The sequence below is a fragment of the Bombina bombina genome, chromosome 6, assembly GCF_027579735.1.
Source record: "Bombina bombina isolate aBomBom1 chromosome 6, aBomBom1.pri, whole genome shotgun sequence".
Classification (NCBI taxonomy): Eukaryota; Metazoa; Chordata; class Amphibia; order Anura; family Bombinatoridae; genus Bombina; species Bombina bombina.
In genome coordinates, this window is record NC_069504.1 from 894,606,548 (window position 1) to 894,625,086 (window position 18,539).

General features: G+C 38.2%; 1 protein-coding gene across 1 annotated transcript in view; it reads left to right on the forward strand.

Annotated features, from left to right (window-relative positions):
• Window positions 1-6,511: 6,511 nt before the first annotated feature.
• Window positions 6,512-18,539, forward strand: part of CTDSPL2 (CTD small phosphatase like 2) — a gene marked incomplete in the record, with an annotated part of 223,456 nt that continues 211,428 nt past the window's right edge. The window contains 1 exon segment of the mRNA XM_053718469.1: window positions 6,512-6,690.

Consider the following 18,539-nt stretch of genomic DNA (forward strand, 5'->3'; position numbering starts at 1 on the left):
ACTTTAAACACCATTCCTATATGCCTCTTGCCTTTTTTCTCTTTTAGAGGGCTATGCTGTTTGCATTTTTTCCCATTCCTGAAACTACCATATAAGGAAATTGATAATTTTACTTTATATGTTGTTTTTTTCTCTTACATTTGCAAGATGTCTCAATCTGATCCTGTCTCAGAATTCACTGTTGGAACCCTGCTGTCTGATAACAGTTCTACCAAAGCTAAGTACATTTGTTGTAATCTTGTTTAGAATATATCTCCAGCTATGGTTTGTAATAAGTTGTCATGATAAACTTTTACATGCAGAGAATGTGTCCATCAGTAATAGTACATTGCCTGTTGCTGTTCTTTTAACATCTAATGTAAAAAATATACCTGTGAATTTATAAGAATTTATTGCTGATTCTATTCAGAAGGCTTTTTCTGCCATCCCGCCTTCTAATAAATGTAAAGGTCTTTTAAAACTTCTCATAAAGTTGATGAAATTTCAAATGACCGACAACATACTGAATTATCCTACTCTGATGAGGATCTGATTCAGAAGATCCTTACTCAGATATTGACACTGACAAATATACTTATTTATTTAAGATGGAGTACATTTGTTCTTTGTTAAAGAAGTGTTGATTATATTGAATATTGAGGAGACTAGTCCTCTTGATATTAAAACTAGTATACGTTTAAATTCTGTTTATAAACCTCCTGTGGTTATTCCAGAGGTTTTTCCAGTTCCTGATGCTATTTCTGATATGATTTCTAAGGAATAGAATAGGCCTGGTACTTCTTTAAGGTTTAAAAAATTGTATCCTTTGCCAGCAGTTAGATTGGAGTCTACTCTTGCTAAACGTACTACTATTCCTAGGGAAGATAGTACTTCTTTTAAGGATCCTTTAGATAGGAAACTTGAATCTTATCTAAGGAAAGCTTATTTATATTCAGGTCATCTTCTTAGGCCTGCAATTTCTTTGGCTGATGTTGCAGCTGCTTCAACTTTTTGGTTGGAAACTTTAGCGCAACAAGTATCGGATCATGATTTGTCTAGCATTGTTAACTTGATTCTACATGCTAATAATTTCATTTCTGATGCCATTTTTTTATATCATCAAAAGATTAGCTTTGTGGCTTAAATCTTGGAATGCTGATATGACTTCTAAGTCCAGATTGCTATCTCTTTCTTTCCAAGGTAATAAATTATTTGGTTCACAGTTGGATTCAATAATTTCAACTGTCACTGGGGGGAAGGGAGTTTTTTTCCGCTCAGGATAAAAGATCTAAGGGTAAATCTAAAGCTTCTAAACGTTTTTCGTTTTTAAATAAGGAACAGAAACCGAATTCTTCCCCAAGGAATCTGTTTCCAATTGGAAGCCTTCTTCAAATTGGAATAAATCCAAGCCATTTAAGAGATCAAAGCATGAAGGTGTGGCCCTTATTCCAGCTCAGCTGGTAGGGGGCAGATTAAGATTTTTCAAAGATGTTTGGATCAATTTGGTCCAAAATCATTGGATTCAGAATATTGTCTCTCAGGGGTACAGAATAGGATTCAGAGTAAGACCGCCTGTGAGAAGATTTTTTTTCTCACGCATTCCAGCAAACCCAGTAAAGGCTCAGGCTTTCCTGAAGTGTGTTTCAGACCTGGAGTCATCATGCCAGTTCCGTTTTAGGAACAGGGTCTGTGATTTTATTCAAATCTATTCATTGTCCGAAAGAAGAAAATTCATTCAGACCAGTTTTGGATCTATAAATTTTGAATCGATATGTAAGAGTACCAACATTCAGAATGGTGACTATAAGGTCTATTCTGCCTTTTGTTCAGCAAGGGCATTATATGTCCACAATAGACTTACAGGATGCTTATCTTCATATTCCGATTCATCCAGATCGCCATCAGTTCCTGAGATTCTCTTTTCTAGACAAGCATTACCAATTTGTTGCTCTTCCTTTTGGCCTAGCAACAGCTCCAAGAATCTTTTCAAAGGTTCTCGGTGTCCTACTCTCTGTAATCAGAGAGCAGGGTGTTGCTGTGTTTCGTTATTTGGACGATATCTCGGTACTTGCTCAGTCTTTACATTCTGCAGAATCTCACACGAATCAACTACTGTTGTTTCTTCGAAGACATGATTGGAGGATAAATTTACCAAAAAGTTATTTGATTCCTCAAAGGTAACCTTTTTTAGGTTTCCAGATAGATTCAGTGTCCATGACTTTGTCTCTAACAGACAAGAGACGTTTGAAATTGGTTGCAGCCTGTCGGAACCTTCAGTTTCAGTCATTCCCTTCAGTAGCTATGTGCATGGAAGTTTTAGGTCTCATGACTGCAGCATCGGACGCGATCCCCTTTGCTCGTTTTCATATGAGATCTCTCCAGCTCTGTATGCTGAACCAATGGTGCAGGGATTATACAAGGATATCACAATTAATACCCTTAAATCCCAATGTTCGACTTTCTCTAACTTGGTGGTTAGATCACCATCGTATAATTCTAGGGGCCCCTTTCGTTCGTCCAACCTGGACTGTGATCACAACAGATGCAAGTCTTTCAGGTTGGGGAGCTGTTTGGGGATCTCTGACAGCACAAGGGGTTTGGAAATCTCAAGAGGCGAAATTACCAATCAATATTTTGGAACTCCGTGCGATTCTCAGGGCTCTTCAGTTTTGGCCTCTGTTGAAGAGAGAACAGTTAATTTGCTTTCAGACAGACAATATCACAACTGTGGCATATGACAATCATCAGGGTGGGACTCACAGTCCTCAAGCTATGAAAGAAGTATCTTGGATACTTGTTTGGGCGGAATCTAGCTCCTGTCTAATTTCTGTGGTTCATATCCCAGGTATAGACAATTGGGAAGCGGATTACCTCAGTCGTCAGACTTTACATCCGGGAGAATGGTCGCTCCACCCAGATATGTTTTCTCAAGTTGTTCAGATGTGGGGGCTTCCAGAAATAGATCTGATGGCATCTCATCTAAACAAGAAATTTCCCAGGTACCTGTCCAGGTATCCTCAGATGGAAGCAGTGGATGCGTTGACACTTCCTTGGTGTTATCAACCGGCTTATATTTTCCCGCCTCTAGTTCTTCTTCCAAGAGTGATCTCCAAAATCATCATGGATGAATCGTTTGTGTTACTGGTGGCTCCAGCATGGCGGATCTTGTTTGGATGTCCAGTTGCCAACCTTGGCCACTTCCATTAAGGCCAGACTTTCTATCTCAAGGTCCATTTTTGCATCAGGATATCAAATTTGAAGGTATGGAAATTGAACGCTTAGTGCTTAGTCATAGAGGTTTTTCTGACTCTGTGATTAATACTATGTTGCAGGCTCGTAAATCTGTTTCTAGAAAGATTTATTATCGTGTTTGGAAGACTTACATTTCATGGTGTTTTTCTTAGAAATTCTCTTGGCATTCTTTTAGAATTCCTAGAACTTTACAGTTTCTTCAGGATGGTTTGGTTAAAGGTTTGTCTGCAAGTTCCTTGAAAGGACAAATCTCTGCTCTTTCTGTTTTATTTCACAAAAAGATTGCTAAACTTCCTGATATTCATTGTTTTGTGCAGGCTTTGGTTCGTATCATATGCCTGTCATTAAATCAATATCTCCTCCTGGGAGTCTTAATTTGGTTTTGAAGGCTTTACAGGCTCCTCTGTTTGAGCCTATGCATTCTTTGGACATTAAACTACTTTCTTGGAAAGTGTTGTTTCTTTTGGCCATCTCTTCTGCTAGAAGAGTGTCTGAATTATCCGCTCTCTCTTGTGAATCTCCTTTTCTGATTTTTCATCAGGATAAGGCAGTTTTGCGGACTTCATTTGAATTCTTACCTAAGGTTGTGAATTCTAACAACATTATTAGAGAAATTGTTGTTCCTCCTTGTGTTCTAATCCTAAGAATTATTTGATGAGATCTTTACATTCTTTGGATGTGGTGAGAGCTCTGAAATATTATGTTGAATCTACTAAAGATTTCAGGAAGACTTATAGTCTATTTGTTATCTTTTCTGGAGGAAAGGTCAGAAGACTTCTGCCATTTCTTTGGCTTCTTGGTTAAAGCTTTTGATTCACCAAGCCTATTTTGAGTCGGGTCAAGCCCCGCCTTAGAGAATTACAGCTCATTCTACTAGATCAGTCTCCACGTCGTGGGCTTTTAAGAATGAAGCTTCAGTTGATCAGATTTGTAAAACAGCAACTTAGTATTCTTTGCATACATTTACTAAATTCTACCGTTTGTATGTATTTGCTTCTTCGGAAGCAGTTTTTGGTAGAAAAGTTCTTCAGGCAGTTGTTTCAGTTTGATTCTTCTGTTTTTGATTTAAGTTTTTTTCCTTTAATTTATGAGAATAAATTTATATTTTGGGTTGTGGGTTTATTTTGTCAGCGGAAAATGGCTGTTTTTATTTTTATCCCTTCCTCTCTTGTGACTCTTGCGTGGAGTTCCACATCTTGGGTATTGCTATCCCATACGTCACTAGCTGATGGACTCTTGCCAATTACATGAAAGAAAACATAAATTATGTAAGCATTTCCCTGATAAATTCATTTGTTTTATATTGGCAGGAGTCCATGAGGCCCACCCTTTTTTATGGTGGTTATGATTTTTTTGTATAAAGCACAATTATTTCCAAATTCGTTTTGGTGATGCTTTATTACTCCTTTCTTTATCAACCCACTTCTTGGCTATTCGTTAAACTGAATTGCGGGGGGGGGGTGGGTGTATTTATAGGCATTTTGTGGTTTGGGAAACTTTTGCCCCTCCTGGTAGGATTGTATATCCCATATGTCACTAGCTCATGGATTCTAGCCAATATGAAAGAAATGAATTTATCTGGTAAGTTCTTACATAAATTATGTTTTTTATTGCACACTTTGCTTTTCAGTGTGCCTTGGAACAGTACCCTGTGGCTTCTATATTCCTTGAACACTCCCAAAAAAGAATAACACTTCTCAGGATGAGGGCATAATGTATTTTTTACACTATTGAAAGAGATTTCACTTACAAATGGGATGTACTAAATGAAATGACAAGGGTGAATGACAAAATGGAATGCCCTTAAAGGGACACTGTAACCAAAAATAAACTTAGCATAAATCAATTAAAAGATTTGAAAAAATACACTTTTCAAATCACTCTAATTTTCAAATATTTACTGTTTCGCCGCTATTATATTTCATTTTTTAAATATTTTCCAAACCCACTCAGTGGGTACTGTTGCTGGGTGTGCAATCCGGACGGAGAACAGAGGTTGGAATATGGCGGCACCTAGCCGCAATGAGCATGCGCAGACTTGCGGAACGTCATTAAAGACGTCTATGCCTGGATAAAATAGGCTTCAGAAGCAGATGCGTGAGCTCAAGGGCGTAATGCACATGCACAAGCCGACAATTGCATATTAATGATATGCAACTAGACGGCCGCTGATTGGAGGAAGCAATGAACGATTGCTCAGCCCATATTAGTGGGTTGTCGTTCATTACGTCATGACGAATAATATAAAAACATTTTTTAATATGATAAAAGGATCGTTACACATTGAATGTAATTGCATTTTGTTAGTCTCATATTAAAAAATGTTTTTATATAATCGTTGTACATACAAAAAGTCTTTTCACAGTAATCCTTTAAATTCTTCAACTCTGGAAAAATAGTTTTAATTTCATATGTTGCTTAAAAGTAGGCATTCTACAGAATGTGCAAAAATGATTATGCCACCTGAAGCCTGGGGCCATAGAATATTTTTTGTGTAATATCATTACATGAATGATCAAGTTTGCCCCCTCAAAAAAAGAAAGAGGTTAAAACCTTTATGAAAAAAAAGTGCACGTTTACTGAAGTCTCTTCCTGCTTCCACGAATGTACAACCAATTCCTCTATCACCCATGATAAGCCTGTGTTTCCATCTACAGACTTCAGTTCACTCATTGTTTTCAAAGGGCAGCGTGAGATCAATTAGCCATTACAAAGCTAGAAAATCAGTTTTAAACACTGGAAGTACGTTAAAGTCGAAATTTCATGTGGCAAATGACCATTACATTTGTGTACATTGTCCTTTTAATACGCTTCTTCCTCATTATCACAGTAAAGGACAGAACCAAAAACTATCAGACACTTGCTTGACAAGACAACCCTAATGGCACCTACTCCGAGGTGTGTGTGTGTATGTATATACAGTGTTACACACAGATATATATATATATATATATATATATATATATATATATCTTACCACTTCGTTACAGTTTACTATTATCGCATACAACTGTTTAGCCCTACACACCGCCTTTCCTCCACGCTGCAAAATCAAAATAATCTTTTTAAACACACTCTCTTTAATATGCACATCGTCTCAGCTTTCCTAGCCTACCCAGTCTAAAAATATTGTGCCCACTCATGTTCATAATTTCCGTGTTTCTTAATCGGATCCCGCCTTCGCTCTCTACCCCTGTCAACCCTCACAATTCCTCTCATGCCCCAATTCCACTCTAATTTTCTCTCTCCCCACTTATTGTGCTTCCCCCCCTCCTCCCGTGTTTCCCGCGCATGCGCAGTGCGTTGTATCCGGGTCCTGAGCTCTCTCGGTCGGCGGGAAATGGCGACCGGGATTTAGCGGCCACGGCCCGTACATACCGAGGAGGCCGGATCCGTTGACCACTGAGCGGGACTCAGGGAGGCCCAGTAACACGACCCGGAGCGCTCCGGGAATTACAGGTATTTCACTGACGGCAAGGAAAGAGTGGAGGCCAGGCTGGAGAGAGGCCTCCGTATATAAGGGAGGCCCGTTGATCGTCCGTGTGTATGTACTAACAACACCTGTGCGATCGCTTTGTGTGTGATTCATTCCACTCCACTGTGCTGCCCAAAACACGCGTGTACTGTATGTTTATTTACACGCACGCAGTGTGCAGGCATGTCCGTGACTTCTGCTTGTGTGTACAGATGTAGCTTAGCGCTTGACAAATCCCCCTATCCAGGTAGTCACAGCTGCGATAATTTTTACCATTTAATTTCCTTTAAAATTGTTTTATTATATTCAATATATTTGTATACATTTGGCAACTAAAACCCCCCCAAACGGTTGGTTTCTTATGAGTTCTAAATTGATCAACTAATTTACTAGCTATTAGTAGTGCATGGTACCATGTTTATATGGGTGGTTTGCATTTATTTGTGTAAAGCTTTGGAAAATTGTATGTATGTGGTTTTTTTTATATATATATATATATTGTGTGTGTGTTTACACTAAATGTTTATCTGTTACTAGTTTACAACTTGACAAGCTTTACATTGCATTTTCTAATATTTGAACATAGTTTATGCTTTTAAAAAAAATCGATCATAAACAGCAGGTGAAGTTGTAATTTTTTTTTTAATATTATCGTACATATTTATTTCAACAGCTTTAATTTGCTGTGATTGAGAATTAAGGACATAAAAAATGTCACATAAGTGTGTTTTCCTGTAGTGGGATGCAGTGCATATAATGTACAAAGTGCCTGGGGGTTAGAAAGGTCACAAATGTCCTGTCTTCTTGGCATTCTCTCCCATGGGACAGCTGCTGTTTCTATCCTATATACACAAACAAGCCACACATTGAAGAGGGGGTGTGTCAAGCAAACAGGGAAGCTGTGGACAAATCTTAGAACTCAGTATATCCTAAGGTGACAACTTTTATCCAAACGTATACATTTAGGTATTCATTCTGAACTTTTGATTTTTGACTATTGATCTAATATAATTTATGTTTTATGTATATTCATTAGTCTTTGGTTCAGAGGCTTAGTTAAACAAATACATTAGACAGGGGACGTATTACTGATTATATATCATTTATGTATGATTAGTTAAACTGGTACACATAATTTGATGTTTCCCCAAAACGGTCAAGCCCTGCTACACGATTTTGCTTAAAATAAAGAAACTCTGTACTAACATTCTAAATATAATTTTGCTCAACTATGTTTGGCAATACACCTAAATCTAGTTGGATGAATTAATATTTCTGTCTGTATGTTTATATTTAAAAAGTGAATTTTCGACTAAATTTCAGAATAGATCATTTGTCCTCCTAAGTTCCCAATATTTTATTTTTTCCAGGTAAATAGCAAGCATGATACATTATGCCTTAAAACTTATTTAGGTTAAAAATGTCTTTGTTCCTTTGGCACCTATTCTATTTTCTTCCAGTTTTTCCTTGAGATAGGTATATGTTGCAGCTCCTAATTCAGGTGTATAGCTAAAACACATACTCTGGATGCTGGAAAAATGGAGAAGAGATCTATAAATCTAGGTGTTGAAAAAGACCATGATGTTTATACAATACATTTGTAATATACATTAATCAATTGCACTTAGTTAATCACACATTTTATTTATTTATTTATATATATATATATATATATATATATATTCATTCAATCTCCATTCTGTGGGTATTTGTGTTAACACTGTTTAGTTTATGCATAGTATCAGCACTACATAGCAGAATATCTGCTTTCTATCTCTATCTCTATCTCTGGAAAGAGAGCCAAAACAATGAAAGCATTTTTGTTTTATTTTTTTTACGGTTATCCTTTTATATTACACTCAAAATTTCATGTTCATTTACAGGGCTATAGTTCTGGGATTCTTTCCAACCCTTTGTTTGTTCTTAGAAAATAAAGCATTAAAGGGACATTTAAGGAATAGTCTAGTCAAAATTAAACTTTCATGATTCAGAGCATGGAATTTTAAGCAACTTTCTAATTTACTCATATTATCAATAATTCTTCATTCTCTTTGTATCTTTATTTGAAAAAGCAGCAATCTAAACATAGGGACTGGCCCATTTTTCGTTCTTCACCTGGGTAGCTCTTTTTGATTGGTGTCAAAATGTAGCCACCAATGAGCAAGCGCTATCCAGGTGTTGAACCAATAATAGTCCGGTTCCTAAGTTTACATTTAAATAAAGAAACCAAGAGAACAAACAAAATTGATAAGAGTAAAATAGAGCATACAATTTTAACCAACTTTCTATCTGAATCATGAAAGAAGAAAAAAAAAATGGGTTTAGTATCCCTTTTAACCCCTTAACGACTGAGGACGTGCAGGGTACGTCCTCAAAAAAAAGGCAGTTAACGCCTGAGAACGTACCCTGCACGTCCTCAGTGTGGAAAGCAGCTGGAAGCGATCCTGCTCGCTTCCAGCTGCTTTCTGGTTATTGCAGTGATGCCTCGATATGGAGGCATCCTGCAATAACCTTTTTAAGCCATCCGGTGCAGAGAGAGCCACTCTGTGGCCCTCTCTGCACCGGAGATCGGTGGCTTACTGCGTTGGTGGGTGGGAGCCGGACCGGGAGGCGGGTGGCGGCCATCGATGGCCCTGGTTATGTGAAGGGGGGCGGGATCGTGGGCGGGGGTGGCTGGGGGCGCGCATGGGCGCGTGCACGGGAGGGTGGGGGCGGGCGCGTGCACGGGGAGGGAGCGGGTGGGAACCGCTACACTACAGAAAATGATGTAATAAAAAATGTTAAAAAAATATCTAAAATGTAAAAAAAAAAACGATCAGCAAGGTGGTGGGGGTTTGTCTGTGTGTGTGTGTGGGGGGGAAGCTACGCTACAGAAAAAACAAAAAACAAAAAAAAGCACTTTTTTATTGCAAACTGGGTACTGGCAGACAGCTGCCAGTACCCAAGATGGCCCCCAATAAGGCAGAGGGGAGGGTTAGAGAGCGGTTTTGGGGGGGATCAGGGAGGTTGGGGGCTAAGGGGGGGATCCTACACAGTAGCATATGTAAATATTTTTTTTTTTTTTTAAAACCCTTTTATTTTAGTACTGGCAGACTTTCTGCCAGTACTTAAGATGGCGGGGACAATTGTGGGGGAGGGAAGGGAGCTGTTTGGGAGGGATCAGGGGGTGGGATGTGTCAGATGGGAGGCTGATCTCTACACTAAAGCTAAAATTAACCCTGCAAGCTCCCTAATTAACCCCTTCACTGCTAGCTATAATACACGTGTGAGGCGCAGCAGGATTTAGCGGCCTTCTAATTACCAGAAAGCAACGCCAAAGTCATATATGTCTGCTATTTCTGAACAAAGGGGATCCCAGACAAGCATTTGGGGATCCCAGACAACCGTTTTTTTTTAATTTGATCGGTGGCGGTGAAATGGTGGCATGAAATATACCAAAATGTGCCTAGATCAATACTTGGGGTTGTCTACTACACTACACTAAAGCTAAAATTAACCATACAAGCTCCTTAATTAACCCCTTAACTGCTGGGCATAATACACTTGTGGTGCGCAGTGGCATTTAGCGGCCTTCTAATTACCAAAAAGCAACGCCAAAGCCATATATGTCTGCTATTTCTGAACAAAGGGGATCCCAGAGAAGAATTTACAACAATTTGTGCCATAATTGCACAAGCTGTTTGTAAATAATTTCAGTGAGAAACCGAAAGTTTGTGAAAAAGTGAACAATTTTTTGTATTTGATCGCATTTGGTGGTGAAATGGTGGCATGAAATATACCAAAATGGGCCTAGATCAATACTTTGGGATGTCTACTAAAAAATATATATACATGTCAAGGGATATTCAGGGATTCCTGAAAGATATTAGTGTTCTAATGTAACTAGCGCTAACTTTGAAAAAAAGTGGTTTTGAAATAGCGAAGTGCTACTTGTATTTATGGCCCTATAACTTGCAAAAAAAGCAAAGAACATGTAAACATTGGGTATTTCTAAACTCAGGACAAAATTTAGAAACTATTTAGCATGGGTGTTTTTTGGTGGTTGTAGATGTGTAATAGATTTTGGGGGTCAAAGTTAGAAAAAGTGTTTTTTTTTCTTTCAATTTTTCCTCATATTTTATATTTTTTTTTTATAGTAATTTTATAAGATATGATGAAAATAATGGTATCTTTAGAAAGTCCATTTAATGGCGAGAAAAACGGTATATAATATGTGTGGGTAAAGTAAATGAGCAAGAGGAAAATTACAGCTAAACACAAACACCGCAAAAATGTAAAAATAGCCTTGGTCCCAAACGGACAGAAAATGGAAAAGTGCTGTGGTCATTAAGGGGTTAAAGGGACATGAAACCCAAAGTATTTCTTTCATGCTTCAGATAGAGAATACAATTTTAAAAAAGTTTCTAATTTGCTTCTATTATCAAATTTGCTCAATTCTCATCTTATTTTTAAAGAGATATCTAGATAGATAACATGCGCATGTCTGGAGCACTACATGACAGGAAATAGTGCTGCCATCTAGTGTTCCTGCTAATGTATAACATTGTTGCAAAACTGCTGCCATATAGTGCTGCAGACGTGCACACTTAGATCCATGATTTGCAACAAAGGATAGCAAGAAACAGACGTTTTGATAATAGAAGTACATTGTAAAGCTGTTTATAATTGTATGCTCTATCGCAATCGTGAAATAATTTTTTTGTTTTGTTTGATGTCCCTTTTTAATATTGACTTAAATTTTAGCTGAGTTGAGTGCCCATTAAAATGTTGTCCTTTTTATCTTCCTATTAAATTATACTGTGTAAGCCTTTGGTAATAGTTCAGTTGTTTGGGTGTGACATGGATTTTTTTTTTTTTTAATAAACAAACATTTTTTGTCTCCAGTTGAAGCCATAGCATTTAAAACGTGTGCATTTTATTTAAAGGGACGTTAAACCCCAAATTATTGTTTCATGATTCAGATAGAGCATACAATTTTAAAAACAACTTTCCAATTTGCTTTATTATGTTGGTATCCTTTGTTGGAGCAGCATCAATGCGCTACAGGGAGGTAGCTGAACACATCGGGTGAGCTAATAAAATGAGGCGTGTGTATGTATGTGTATATATATATATATATATATATTATATACACACACCTCATTTGCCTACCTAGGTATCCTTTTCAACAAAGGATACCAAGATAACAAAACAAATTGCATACTAGAAGTAAATTGGAAATTTGTTTTAAAGTTGCATGAATGGGGAAAAAAATGGGTTTCATGTCCCTTTAACCTTGTGGCATAGGAGACCTGAGTTTATTAGTGTAAGTATTGTTAATTATAGAGCTAGAACAACTAATTGGTGAGATTGATCATAAAAAAAAAAAAAAAAGTTGTCAACAAATCTCATTATCTATTAGGTGGTCTGTGATTAGTTGGTTAGTTGTACATCACCAGCTGCTTCACTCCGATGAATTCCTGCACATTCTATTTTGCAAAAAATAGTATTTATTAATTCTTTTTTTGTATCTGATTGTCAGCTGATCACTGACCACCTAGTTGATAATGAGATTCATTGACTACTAATTTAATGATCAATCTTATCGATTAGTTGTTGCAGCCGTAGTTAAAAATATGTTGCATTCTTAAATTATCAATGATTTGGGAGGAAAATGAGCCTTTTGAATTTGCAGCCATAAATCCAAAGCAATTAGCAGAAAAGCAATTTAATATTAACAGGTTATATAGAATACTAATTTGTGTTCCTTGGTTCTTTTATCGTGTCAACATGTCCACATGCTCCTGGCTGAAGCTGGCTCTCTTTTTGCAAGCTATGTTGCCTGCAGCAGAGAAGAGGCACTTAGATGGAGCTGAGGTGCCTGGGATGCATAAGTAGGATTCTTCCAATTTCGCCAAGGTGGGATATTTATCTTTGTTAGCTCTCAACCAATGCAAAGGATTTTCCTCCTTGGCAAGGGGCCTCTCAACAAAGTAAGGCCGGACTTCATTTCTGTCTTAAATATCTATATTCATTGGTAAATAACCAGCTATAAGGTTAGGGGAAAATATCTAGTCTGCTTTTAAAATAAGATATATACTTAGAGGTTAAATCTGGTACATATCACTATTTATTAAAGAAAAATAAAAAGGTCCAAGGGACTATGTATCAATAACAGGACAGTGTCTTAGTTATCTATACAGTACATACAAAAGAAAGCAATTGTCTAATAATTGTGCAAACAGATAATAGTACAATTAAATGGTATGCTTTTTCAACAAAGAATACCAAGAGAGCTAAGCAGATTATACAAGAGACGTAAATTGGAAAAATGTTTTAAATGGCTATATCTAAATCATGAAAGTTGTGTATTTTTGGTGTTTTTTCTTTTTATTCACGGTCTTTTTAAATCCTGGCTCCTAACTTTATTTTAATTTTTATCTTATGCATGCATTTCTTATACGTTTTTAGGAGTGAAAAAAATATTATATTTTGTCAGGGGAGAAATGTTACTAGTCCATTTCATTTTAATGATAGGGCAGGACTTGACAAACCGAGGTGCCAGTGATCCCCTATACACCCATGGCACCTAAAATTTATCTTGGTGTCGCTCAATCCTTTCTAGGCCCCACAGCTTTGAAATGCAAACCCGTCTTTTATTGGGTTATTATTATGTGTGTATATTTCTGGCTCCTAGATTTTGAACAAATTTGATGAGCGGTGTAACGGAAAAAAAAGCTTTTTATTAAATCATCCGACATATTTTACCAGATTGGGACTAGTGGCAACTTCCAAGTGTGTGTGTGTGTGTGTGTGTGTGTATATATATATATATATATATATATATATATATATATATATATATATATATATATATATATATATATATATATATATATATATATATATATATATATATATATATATATATATATATATAACCACTTGAATATGTTGTAGCAGTGTTATGCAGCATTGACTTACTAGCCCTTGATCGTTATATACACAGAAAAAGGTAAAAGACTGATGCAAAGAGTATAAAGTGTGCTAACAGGGTTTCCAAACAGACTTGTTAGTACACTTTCTCTTATTGGCTGTTCTATATCTTTCTCCAATTGTTCTCAGCAAAAATGCTATAAGAGGGAAACCTAGGTTTCATCAGCAGTCCCATTATTTTTTTTTATTACCCAGAATTTCTATTAAGTAAGACACACTAAGTTTTGTTTACTACATTTTATATTCAATTTGTTTAATGTCCCTTTAAGCATTTTATATTAATCTCAGTGTTTACTTCCCTTTATTGTGTTTCCATTTACTATAACAGTAGTGTTTTAAATATGTGAAATTGCTTCTTTAGCTCTATTTTCGTTAATGAAATAACTTTTTGCTCATTTAACCCTTTTGTGTCGGGTCTGAATTGTCTACATCAGAACAACGTTCCAATGTAAACAAATTGAAATCACGCGGTCGTGCATACAATCGCGAGATTTCAATGATGGGATCAGGTCGGGGGCGTTCCTATGATGCTAGGCACACCCTGTATGCCATAATCTCAATCTGTAAGCACCGTTGGTTTCAGTACAGCCAAATGGTTAGGACATTCCATGCTGTCCTAACGGCTCTAAAGCCCAGTGCAGTTCGGACAGCATGGAAGGTCCGAACAGCGGGAAGAGGTTAAACCACAACTTACTATTTTCAAGAACATATGCATTAAAATAAGCTGAGCCTGCAATAAGAGCAGCCCCCATTACCTTGCTTTCTCTATACTCAGGCCAATACATAGGAACCAAAGTTTACATTTTGAAATTGCACTTTTAGGTTTATTCTAGCAATTTTCAACACATTTTAAGTGTCTGGTATATAACAAATAATCAGAAACACATTAAACATTAAATAAACACTGAGATTATAATGGAAATGCTTAATTAAAACAACTTTGCATCATTCTTTCATAATTTTTGCCACTTTTAACTGTTATTTAGCTCCAAGAATTGTGAAAACATTAGAGAATAAACTCAAACAAGTAGCTTATAAAAGTTTATTGTATTTCTGGATGCTCCAGAAACACCCTTTTAAATGCTCCATGCTCTTTCTTTCCCACCCACACTGAGAGGTTCATTTTTCAATTATTCCTTGTTTACATAGCTTTTCTATAGACAACAAATGTAGTAGCATACAATGTTTAACCTCTTTCCTGTTTACTTATGTTATCTAATTAGCTAAATTCTTTGTATCATCTGTTGAAAACCATATCCCCCAAGGCAGAACATGCTGCATTCTGTAATCTCTTTGCAGAAAGACTGGAGCGGTGCCTGGTAAAATCAAATTTGTGCCTGCACTTTTCATTTCTACCTGTAGGTGTCACTGTTCTGTTCTAGATCAATGTAAATATTTACTGCGTTCCTCTCTCTTCACTTTCCTCCCCTTTTCCTGAACTCTAGTGCGGTGCAGGGTGACAACACAAATGGAAAGCATAAAGCAGAGAAGGTAAGGCAGGTCTTAACAAATTAAACAGAACTAGGATCCAGCCAACCAAAAAACTTATGAGCCAGTTTTTTTTTTTCTTTAATGTATTTGTGTGTACACATCAGAGGATGAAGCTTTCCCAAATAAATTAATTGAATATGCAAAGTATTCTGAAAATGGGGATTCTTGCCAGGCCATTTTTTAGAATACTGTGTATATCCCATTAACTCATTTGGTAAAGCTTTAACGTTTGTCGTGATTAACAAAGAAATGTTTAACCTTTTTAAAGCCGTTATGCCGTTCTATTCCGTCATAATTAGACTGGGCTTTAAAGCCGTTATGACGGAATAGATCGTCATAGCTAACGGCTGTCCTGAAGCCTTCTGTGCTGTCAGGACTTGATCGCGGTCTTGGGGGCGTTCCTAGGGTTGTAGGGACGCCCCCCAGATGCGATCCAATAATTGAAATCTCGCAATCGTGTGCACGATCGCGTGGTTTCAATTTGTTTACATCGGAACAGTTGTTCCGATGTAGGCACTTTAACCCTGACACGAAAGGGTTAAATGGGTGTGTATTATTTATATACATTTTTTTTTTTAACCCTTTAGAGTCTGGGTTAAAGTGCCTACATCGGAACAACTGTTCTGATGCAGACAAATTGAAACCACACGATCGCGATATTTCAATTATTGGATATCGTCTGGGGGGCGTCCCTACAACCCTAGGAACGCCCCCAAGACCGCAATCAAGTCCTGACAGCACAGAAGGCTTCAAGACAGCCATTAGCTATGAGGTTCTATTCCGTCATAACGGCTTTAAAGCCCAGTCTAATTATGACGGAATAGAACGGCATAATGGCTTTAAAAGGTTAATAAGAGCTGACTTTATACCGAGCAGCAGCCCTGCTCACATAACCTATGGCCGAGTAGCTAAAGGCAGAGCACTTAACCCAATGGCTGCCAAAAAGGGCTGCAGTACACTGCTCAGCATTACACTTGCAGTACTCTGGTAGTCAAGGGTTAAAAAGAAGCAGTGGGGGAAAAAAAATTCCTGCTCCACTGAGGAGAAACATAGAAGAGGGCGAGGAAGTGACTGTAGGGCTGCTGACACTGAGGGACCTGGCATTACAAGAAAGTGCCACAGCACAAATAAAAATGATGTGCAAATCCAGGCCCTTGTGCTGTTAAGCAAAGCCTATAGACCACAGCAGTACAGTGGTTTCCAGGCAAACTAACACTGTGAGAACCTACATCAGACAACAGCAAGGCTGTACGTTAACCTGTCCTCATACACAATTAATAAAGGCAACAAACGCAGCAACGCCGGCTGCTCAGATACCTGCAGAACAAATATCACTAAAAAAAAAATCTCATTGCTGAATGTCAAAAATCTAGGTAGGCACAGGAGCTGAGAGCGAGTTGCTGATTGGTGGCTACACATAAATGCCTCTTAAAGGCTTATATATGGGCTCAGCTAGCTCCCAGTAGTGCATGGATGCTCCTTAAAAAAAAGATACTTAGAGAATGAAGCAACAATAGATGTAAATTGGAATTGTTTCAAAGTCCTTACTATATTTGAACCACAAAAGAAGACAAATTTGCTTTTATGTCTTTTTTTTAAAAAAATCATGAAAGTAAAATATTAAACTTTCATTATTCACATGATTCACATATCATTTTAAGATACTTGTAAATCAAGGTCAGTTTGATTTAAATCACTAGTCATTAAGACAGATTTTTAAATCATGGTTTTAATTTTAAGACTATCTTTAGAGGTTATTTTCCACATAAAGGGGAGGAGAGTCCACGGCTTCATTCATTACTTTTGGGAAATTAGAACCTGGCCTCCAGGAGAAGGCAAAGACACCCAGCCAAAGGCTTAAATACCTCCCCCAGTCTATCTTTGCCTTTCGTCACAGGAGGATGGCAGAGACGTGCCGAAGATTCGTAGTAGCCTCTCTTATGGAGGGTAGTACTCTTCGGAATGGGACTGGAGTTTTAAGTAGTCCTGTCAGCCTCTCAGTGGGAGCCTAGGTGAAAGTTAGAGTCCAGAGATGCGAGAGTCGTTATGCGAAACCATCCCGACTCGTATTAACAGCTCCTCAAGCAATCAGCGTTGACTGTATCGAAAGTGATCCATGCCTTACCACGTTCTGCTAAGCGCAAGCGTAGAGCGTATCATAACGGGGGTTGTTTACGCCTATGGAAATATCAGAGGCGTTATACGATGACTAGGCCCACTCCGATTCTTCGGAGGAGGCCCCTTTTGGGTCGGAGTCTGTGTCATCTTATCCTCCGGCTCTGGAGGAGCCTGACTTTTTATGTTTAGGATGGAGAATTTGTGCTTTTTGCTGAAGCAAGTGCTTGCTACTCTGGAGGTTCCGGAACTGAAGCTTCCGGAGCAACCATTTGATTCCTAAGCTTGATAAGGTATACGATGACAGGGTGGTGCCTCAGAACTTCCTGGTTCCGGTAAAGATGGCTAATATTATTAAGAATTAATGGGAGCTATTGGGTAATTCCTTTTCCTCTTCTTCCTTTAAGAAACTGTTCCCTGTTCCAGACTCTCAGCTCGAGCTGTGGGGGACTGTCCCTAAGGTGGATGGTGCCATCTCTACGCTCGCGAAGCGGACGACTATTCCTCTCAAGGATAGTTCGTAGTTTAAAGAGCCCATGGATAAAAAGTTGGAAAACATGTTAAGGAAAATGTTTCAACACACAGGGTTTGTGTTTCAACCGGCAGTGACATATTGTTGTGAATCCCTGTGTGATATAGTCGAGAGGGAGACTTCCATCGACAAGATACAGGATAAGATTAAGGCGTTGAAGGTCGCCAATTCTTTCATTTGTGGCGCCAATATGCAAATTATTCGGCCTGAACACAAAGGTTTAAGGATTTTCCGTTTTTAGCTTGCAGGGCTCTGTCTAAAGTCTTGGTCTGCGGACATGACCTCTAAGTCGAGGTTGTTGTCCCTGCCTTTTCAAGGAAATATTCTGTTCTGTCCACGATTAGACTCGATCATATCCACGGTTACTGGAGGCAAGGGGGCTAACCTACCGCAGGATAAGAAGGCAAAGCCTAAAAGCTACTTTTCTTCCCTTTCGCGCGGACAAGGCCCAGCGCCAGCAGCCCTTCGCGAAAGCGGATCAGTCCAAGGGAACTTGGAAACCTGCTCAGTCTTGGAACAAGTCCAAACAGAACAAAAAACCTGCCGAGACTAAATCGGCATGAAGGGGCGGCTCCGGACCAGGTAGGGAGTAAATTGTCTCTTCTCCGAAGCCTGGTTGCAGGACGTTCAGGACCCTTGGGTTCTAGAGGTTGTCGCCCAGGGGCAGATTCCTCCTGTCAAACCTGTCTTCAAGACTGGAAAAGAGAGAGGCCTTCCTAG